The sequence below is a fragment of the Dermacentor albipictus genome, unplaced genomic scaffold, assembly GCF_038994185.2.
Source record: "Dermacentor albipictus isolate Rhodes 1998 colony unplaced genomic scaffold, USDA_Dalb.pri_finalv2 scaffold_19, whole genome shotgun sequence".
Taxonomy (NCBI): domain Eukaryota; kingdom Metazoa; phylum Arthropoda; class Arachnida; order Ixodida; family Ixodidae; genus Dermacentor; species Dermacentor albipictus.
Genome location: NW_027225573.1, coordinates 7,580,178 through 7,588,425, shown reverse-complemented (window position 1 = coordinate 7,588,425; position 8,248 = coordinate 7,580,178). Strand labels below are relative to the sequence as shown.

The 8,248-nt window shown below is 45.6% G+C and overlaps 1 long non-coding RNA gene across 2 annotated transcripts in view; it reads right to left on the bottom strand.

Annotated features, from left to right (window-relative positions):
* Positions 1–5,982: 5,982 nt before the first annotated feature.
* The window catches only part of LOC139052163 (uncharacterized), a 63,688-nt gene continuing 61,422 nt past the window's right edge, over positions 5,983–8,248 (bottom strand). For both annotated transcript variants that reach the window (XR_011509750.1, XR_011509751.1), the window contains exon 3: positions 5,983–6,218. This is a non-coding gene — a long non-coding RNA (uncharacterized lncRNA). The remainder of the gene's footprint in view (positions 6,219–8,248) is intronic.

Genomic DNA, 8,248 nt, shown 5'->3' with positions numbered 1-8,248 from the left:
CCTGGTATAGTGATAGACTAGAAGAAAACAGATTAAAACAAGAAAAGAAAAGGCGAACAAAATAAAAAACTCAGTGAATTGGGGATTTAAACTCGTGACCCTTTGATTTTGCCCGGAGAGGTAGCTCAGTCGGTTGGTCCGTCAGGCCCCAGTTACATTGAAGTGGCATCGCTCCTGTCCAGAGCCTCGTACTTACATAGAAAGAGACTGATGTTGTTCGCGAAGGCATCATCATCATCAGCCTGGTTACGCCCACTGCAGGGCAAAGGCCTCTCCCATACTTCTCCAACAACCCCGGTCATGTACTAATTGTGGCCATGCCGTGCCTGCAAACTTAATCTCATCCGCCCACCTAACTTTCTGCCGCCCCCTGCTACGCTTCCCTTCCCTTGGTATCCAGTCCGTAACCCTTAATGACCATCGGTTACCTTCCCTCCTCATTACATGTCCTGCCCATGCCCATTTTTTTTTCTTGATTTCAACTAAGATGTCATTAACTTCCGTTTGTTCCCTCACCCAATCTGCTCTTTTCTTATCCCTTAACGTTACACCTATCATTCTTCTTTCTATAGCTCGTTGCGTCGTCCTCAATTTGAGTAGAACCGTTTTCGTAAGCCTCCAGGTTTCTGCCCCGTAGGTGAGTACTGGTAAGACACAGCTATTATATACTTTTCTCTTGAGGGATAATGGCATCCTGCTGTTCATGATCTGAGAATACCTGCCAAATGCTCCCCAGCCCATTCTTATTCTTCTGATTATTTCCTTCTCATGATCCGGATCCGCCGTCACTACCTGCCCTAAGTAGATGTATTCCCTTATGACTTCCAGTGCCTCGCTGCCTATTGTAAATTGCTGTTCTCTACCGAGACTGTTAAGCATTACTTTAGTTTTCTGCAGATTAATTTTTAGACCCACTCTTCTGCTTTGCCTCTCCAGGGAACGCGAAGGGGAACGCGAAGGCATGCCTTCTTGGAAAAATGGACGCCCATCGATGAGAGGGAACTCGAGCGGCTCTAGAGACTAGGAAAAGGTTAAGCAGGTGCGAGGCGGGCGCGGCACGCTTAGCGTGGGAAGCTCGCCCGAGTAACTATCCCAAGGACTGCTGCTTAGGAGAGTGAAATACTTTTGTCTAATTATAATAACCCTAATATGACTAGTTTCGAAAAGAGAACGGCCGAGAGGGCTGTACTACGAGTGCTATGACTGATAAATTTATATATATATTCAAGTATTAGCAGGCGGGGAACAAGCAAGGCAAATTGTGGAGCGAGGAGGTAAGGGTGAGGGGTGTCGCAGGAAGAGGATGTGACGTCCTTATCCTGTATATATAAACGTCTGCCAAGTATTGGCAGCCGGTGAAAAAACAATGGAATGGTGTGGATCGATGGAAAAGGCGATGAGGCGTGTCGAAGGAAAAGGATGCGACGTCCTAAACCTGTATATAGAAAGGTCCGCCAAGTACTGGCAGCCGGGGAACAAATAAGGGAATGGTGTGGAGCGAGGAGATAAGGGTGAGGGTTATCGAATAGGATACGACGTCCTCACCCTGTATATATAAAATCCGCAAAGTATCCGCAGACGGGGCACAAACAATGGAAATATGTAGAGCGAGGAGGTAATGGTGAGGGGCGTCGAAGGAAGAGGATGTGACGTCCTTACCCTGTATATATAAAGTCCACCAAGTATTGGCAGCCGGGGAACAAACAATTGAAAAGGGTAGAGGGAGGAGGTAAGGGTTACGGGTGTCGAAGAGCATATGACGTCCTTAGCCTGTATATATAAGATTCCGCCAAGTATTGTCAGTCGTGGAATAAACAATGCATTGATGTGGAGCGATGAGGTAAGGGTGAGACGTGTCGATGGAAGAGGATGCGACGTCCTTACCCTGTATATATAAAGGTCCACCAAGTATTAGAAGCCGGGGAACAAACAACGGAAAGACGTAAAGCGAGGAAGTAAGGCTGAGGGGTGGCGAAGGAAGCGGATGTGACGCCATTACCCTGTATATTTAAATGTCCGCTAAGTTCTGGCAGCGGTGGAACAAGCAATGGAAAGATGTCAAGTGAGGAAGTAAGGGTGAGGGGTGTCGAAGAAAGAGGAAGTAACGTCATTAGCCTTTGCATAGAGAAGTTCGCCAAGTACCGGCAGCCGGAGAAAAAACTGTGGAAACGTGTAGAGCGATGACGTAACGGTGAGCGGATGGTGAAGAGAATGTGACGTTATTACCCTGTATACATATACATGACCGCCAAGTATTGTGTGTGCATTTGTCATATGGGGAGGCCACTGTGCACACTGCTGCAGAGCAACGTGCATACAAAGAAGGAAGAAAAGAATAAAGGAGCGAATGTTACCGACAACGTTGTGCCCGTTATTTTATTGTGGGCATTGACAAACCACAAAACAAGTGAGTTGTCTAGTTCGTAGCTGGCGAGATTGCACTCAGCCAACAACCACACATGGAACATGTATTGATCTTACGTTGGCAAAGAACGTTAAAACGGCAGTTAAAACTGAAAATTTAGCCCTATATCATAGTGACGACAATGCAGTGGTGAGGATTGTCACAAACTGTTTGTCTCTTCGCCATGTCGTATGTGGTGTCCCCCCCCCCCCACAGTTTCACTGTCGAACGACCTTCACAGCGTGGAATGGGTCCTGCATTTTTTGTCTACTTTCTTTTGGCACTGTTGGTGTCGCGCAGTGCGCGGACGTATTTTGCGCGTTATAACTAAACCGCGATAACATATTTGCGTAGGATATAGCGTGATGTACACGACTTAGTGGAATCTTTTAAGGAAGCAGTAACAGTTTGTCATATGAAGTCACGTCCTGAATCCCTAACTTTTCTAGTTAGAGTTTTTTTATTAGTTTAATAATAAATACGCGAAAACTTTTTGTTTGTGGTTCTGACTTATGAGCAAACACCGTATATCACATAATTGTATTATGTACCAGTATTTTAACGGCTTGACAAAATTTATCCGGGACGTGCTGTATACTAGTGATCTATCTGGCTGATGCCATGAAATCTAATATATAAAACTATTTGCTGGTTATTAGGGCTGTTTAATTTTAAATACATAACGAGTTGCATAAGTCTTTCCAGCAGTAAGACCTAGACAAAAGTTTGAAACTGACACTTTGTGACGAACTGGAGCAAGGAGCGGGTAACGACACCAAATACGAATCATTGTGGGATCACAAAGTTCACCCACTGTAGTAATTCTTCCAAATTATACAATTACAAGATTGCCGGTACATTGGCATATTATGAACTACCAACCTTGTGATACGTACGTTAGCTCCGCTTCTCCAGATATGTTGAAATGTTTTGATGAAGCACCAAAGCATCTCAAACTGCCACTTTGTGAAGCGGAAAGTAGACTAAACTCGAGTACTTGCCTAAAATTTGAGACCCGGGCCAACGCTACCTATTCTATGCAATAATGTTAGCCAAAAATTGATCAGTTCCCTTTATATTTTGTAAGATTGCATTTTCAAAGAAAGGCCTCATGTTCTAGAAATTTAAGAAAATTTTCTTCCGAAACAAGATTCTTTCTCATGTGTCATGCCTATCACCGGGCATTGATTACCTATCGTAGACCAGAGCATCCTAGTTTTAGTAGAGGCGCCAGAGCTTTATAGTCCAGCTGGGTTAAACAGCTATTCTCAAAAGCGTCGAGCTAACCCACATCACGAGCTAATGCACTTAAAGTACCACTATTTTATTAAGGAACACCTAAGAAAATCAGAACAAACTAAAGTACTTTGTCCTGTAAAATTGGCTTTCACGTATAGAAAACGCACTTTTTCTTTTGCTCATGTGTTCCATTTCAGATTCTGCTGTCTTCTTTTAGGCGTTTTTTTTTCTTTTCCATAGATTTTGTATGTTGGCAATGGCAGAAGCATAGGCGTCCTCTCCCCATTCTGCTCCCACATACAGCCAACGCTTATACCGCGCAGCAGACGGCGTGGCCTTTTTGCTACACGTGGAGAAGACGAGCGATCCATTTCGCTGCGCGAGTTTGTTTTCCTCGCTGCACGCGGCACCGTCAGCGCTTTTCACGCACTCACCCAAGCCCATCCACGTCCTCGGGGTTGTACATGGTACTTAGTCTCGTGTTCTTGCAAGCGCTTTTTTACCATTGCCACATAATACCAGCCATGGATTTTGTGCATAAAGCTGCGCCGTTAAGACTGCCCGTCATGATGCCTGTTTTGTAGCGTGTCAAATGATATTCTATGTTCATTGCATCCCTTTGTGTTTACTTTCAATATTTCCCGCTGTATGCAGTTATTTCCATCTGCGAGGTCCATCCTCGGCGTTAGAAGCTGTATTTTAGCCCGTAACATATCAACAATGCCTTTACACGTACATTTCAAAAATTTAGTGGACCTTAATTTTGCATAGACTTGCTTACTGCAGAACGTTAGTTGAGACGTATCGACGAGAAACTTTGCACAAAATTTGGAGGACGGTTAAGCTTCAACTTTAAGAGTGGAATGCGATAGAGTTCAAAGATCCGTGACTACTTCTCATGCTTCCCAGCAACTGGAGTGTATGTAGCCGTAATGTTTACTGGTTTACCGGGAAACGCTAGCCGCGAACGCTATGCATGAAGGTGGGCTTTCTGGTAGAAACGCGGCCTCTTGCATGAGCTGCGATGCGATGGAGACGAGCGTCAGCTAGAGGTATTGCAGGGAACCGGGTGTGCCGCTACCTGCCCTCAAGATACCTGCGCGCCGGCTGCCGCAAATGGCGGACGCCGCAGCTGGTCTGTGATTGGCAGAAACGCTGGACAAGTGGCTTGAGTTTCCGCCTAACTGAAATCTGTTTTCTCGTATAGTGAAATTACAGTCCAAGAGCTATCAGGTCTGTAGGTTATGTGTAGGTCATAGTTCACGATTTCCCCATGTATTTTAGGTTGAAAAATGAAATTAGCTCAGTAAATTCCTTGCGTAATATGAAGGCCCTGCATATGGGTGGTTCGCAAATCTTTTTGCCGAAACAACGTGCGACGCCCGTCACTGGCACCGGATTTTGTGCAACACGTGCTCCTAAAGGGATGCTAAAGGCAAATATTAAGTCAAGCTACAGTGATAGATTAGTCCTCGAGAATCTCTAACGCATCAATATTATCGCGAACAGAGCCCTAATAACCGAGAAACTGAGCTAAATGCGCGACACGATTAGAAACTCTCCGGGGCATTCATCTACTTGCCCCATGACCAAAGCACTCCTCAGTTAAAGTCTGTCACTAGTACTCACCCACTCGTTGCACAATACATACTTGTATTATGATACGAAATGAAATGTTACCTGTCCAGTTCTATTTCACTTTTAGAAAAAAAGAACTCATTGCAATAATCCTGACAACGACGTGGGTGGCCGAAAGGTTTCCTTTTCGCTCAACTTCGCGCCGCCCACACTTTCACGTTTCCGTAGTTTCTTTATCGCGTAGTGCTGCGCTGGTTTTTCCGGCTTGCGAAACTCGCACAAACCGCAGGTATCAGAGAATTCAACTTCCATGTGGTGTCGCGGGATGCCCGAATGCTCTACGCCACCTGACCAAAGAGCAGCTAAAGCGGCGAATCCGCTACTCTGTCTTGGCTCGGTGCCGCCGCCTCTCGGGCGCCGCTTTAATCACCGACGGCAGCAAAGGCGGGTAATGCCGTATGCGACGTCACCACTCCCCCAGTTGGGTGGCGATATATATTAATTGCGATAAGGTATTCGGACACTTCAAATGCAATTTTCTCGTAAACTAATTTTATTGGAACGAAACAAGCGTGTTGATATTTCTGGAATAGTATTCAAACAGTCCACGTTGACTTAGTATTTGCCTTTAGTGTCCCTTTAACGCTCTGGCTGCCATTGAAATGCGGCCGCCACAGCAGAGACCAAACCCGCTACTTCGAGCTCAGCATTGCAACGACATGGTGACTGCGATACCACGGTGTATGGAAAACAGAAACATATTTCAACATTTTAAAAATTTTATTCGCCACCTAAACCAGCAAGACTGTGGTTCCATCCGACGTTCCCTTCATAGCCGCTTGCGTGGATGTCATGATGTTCGCCTCGGCAGTTCCCTCTTCCCACAGAAGTGCTGACTTTTTATGACTCCGTATTTCGGCAAGATTACGTAGTTTGGCAATCTTGATGCAATCCAGCGCCACCAGATGGTTGCACTCCTTCCGCTGCAGCTCAGCATCTGCGGTAAATGACGGTTTGCTTGGATGCGCGTGTCAAGAATCTGGTTGGCAATTAACCATTACGCTCGAGAGAGCAGCTTTTGTATATTCGGTTCTTGTTATATTTGTGTACTTTGCATACTTTCGTACTGGTGCTTGTGTGCTAGTTATTTGTACGTACTACAGACTGCTGCGTCTCTCGCAGATGTGGGGAACATTGGCATCCACGTCGGAGCCAGTGTTGCAGGATGCAACGCCGGAACAAGACCAGCAAATGGCCGATACTGCCGCCGACGAAGCACGCGTCGCACAATGCCTTTGCCGCACGTGATAGGGGCCTCTTCAAAGCTTCGGAAAGCAATACACTAGCGTTCAAACACGGTGTCCGATGCGTTCATGTAATAATTGTGTTTTTGATGAAAAGGCAGAGTAATGTTCGACAATGAAACAGTAACCAGCAATTTTAGGACCACTCGCGCTTTGTCAAGCTTTCAGATGATCATTATGGACAGAATGTACGATTCGTCGTACACATGTGAGTGTAGTGTGTGATCAATGTGGGATCGACTGCACCTGCTGCAACCGACGCACACTTAACAGAAAATGCCTCGTCGGCTGTTGCACAGGTTTACGTCGCTGTACTAACAACTCCAATCGTTAGTACAACAAAGTCATTGTCTGTCTTCCTTAGTTCTATGTTTTAACGTTCAGCTGTTCGAAACTACTCTTATTTACAAGTTATATGGCCGATAAAGCGGCTATCGTTACTTTGTATAGATGTGTAACAATTTGTTATCACACTCTATGCTTTGCTTCTTTGGCGAAACTGCGACTTTTGTTACAATGGTGAGTGCAGTGATAATCATCCTTATAGTTTGTATAGGAATAGGAGTCACAGCAACGTGATGGCAAAGTGGGCGTTTTCAAGACCTATGGCTAACAAGTACGGCCACAACGCATGCATGAGTTTTGCATGGACAGGCTCATTTGTGTGTTTGTTGAATGCTGCCTGGAGTCGACCGTGAACATGCAGAATGAATATGTGAACCGTATAATAATAGTTACAACTAAGTTGTAAACATGCTCTTCTCAAATTTTCAAATCAAATTGCACTCGCTTTGGCATCCGACATCGTACCCGGCATGTGCGAGTCGGAGCTGAGCAAGCAATTTTTGTACACTGACTTTACCCTCAGCCTTCGCTACTGAGGTGACAGACTACACGGGCAAGTTAAGTTCTGAAAATGTACTTTCTTGATGACTTCTATACATGTTTTCACGTCACGATATTCTGGCTGTCGCGGACAAACTGTACCGTACGGCACGTTGCAAACGGCGCGAAGGGTAGCGCGACTGCCTCGCTAATTGTGAGATCGCCGAACGCAGCGAGTGGGTGATGCGTGGGCGCGATTCACAGCAACCGCTGCAGACAGACCTCCGGTCACACAGTGCTTTCTTTCCATATGTCCGAGTCGCTCTCCTGTCGCGGCATTTCGTTACCATTACTGCCGCAGAGCCCTCCTTGCGCGCGCACTGCGCTATTATCATGCTTTCACCATACCTTCCTTCTCCGCTTTCTTCCTCGCACCCTCAACGCTATCGCCGTTTTTAATCCGCTGACGCGCATCGCGTTCACTCTTCAATCCTTGGCTGTGGTAGTTCCCTCGGTTACGCCGAGCACGTCAGCGCTGGCGCTCGCCGCAGGAGTGGGAGCCTAAGAGCAGCGCTCTAAAAGAGTGATGCCGAAGAAACGAAAAGTTTTCAGCTATACGCGAATACATTACGTGAAATTTGGTTCTCAATTAAAGAACTTAGTTTAATAGCGATTCGTTTCATCTTCCATTTATTCTTTTCAATATCGGTAACGGCAAAACCGCCTTTACTTTTGTGCCAAAAATAAGCCATCTTTAGGGCAATGCTTAATGTTATACAAACAGAACTTATACAAAACATACCATACCTCGGAAATATAAGCGAGGTGGAGTACCCCTTATGAAAATTAGTGTTGAATTTTAGTAGATATTCCATTGCCGTCCTATTGCTCAATCAAC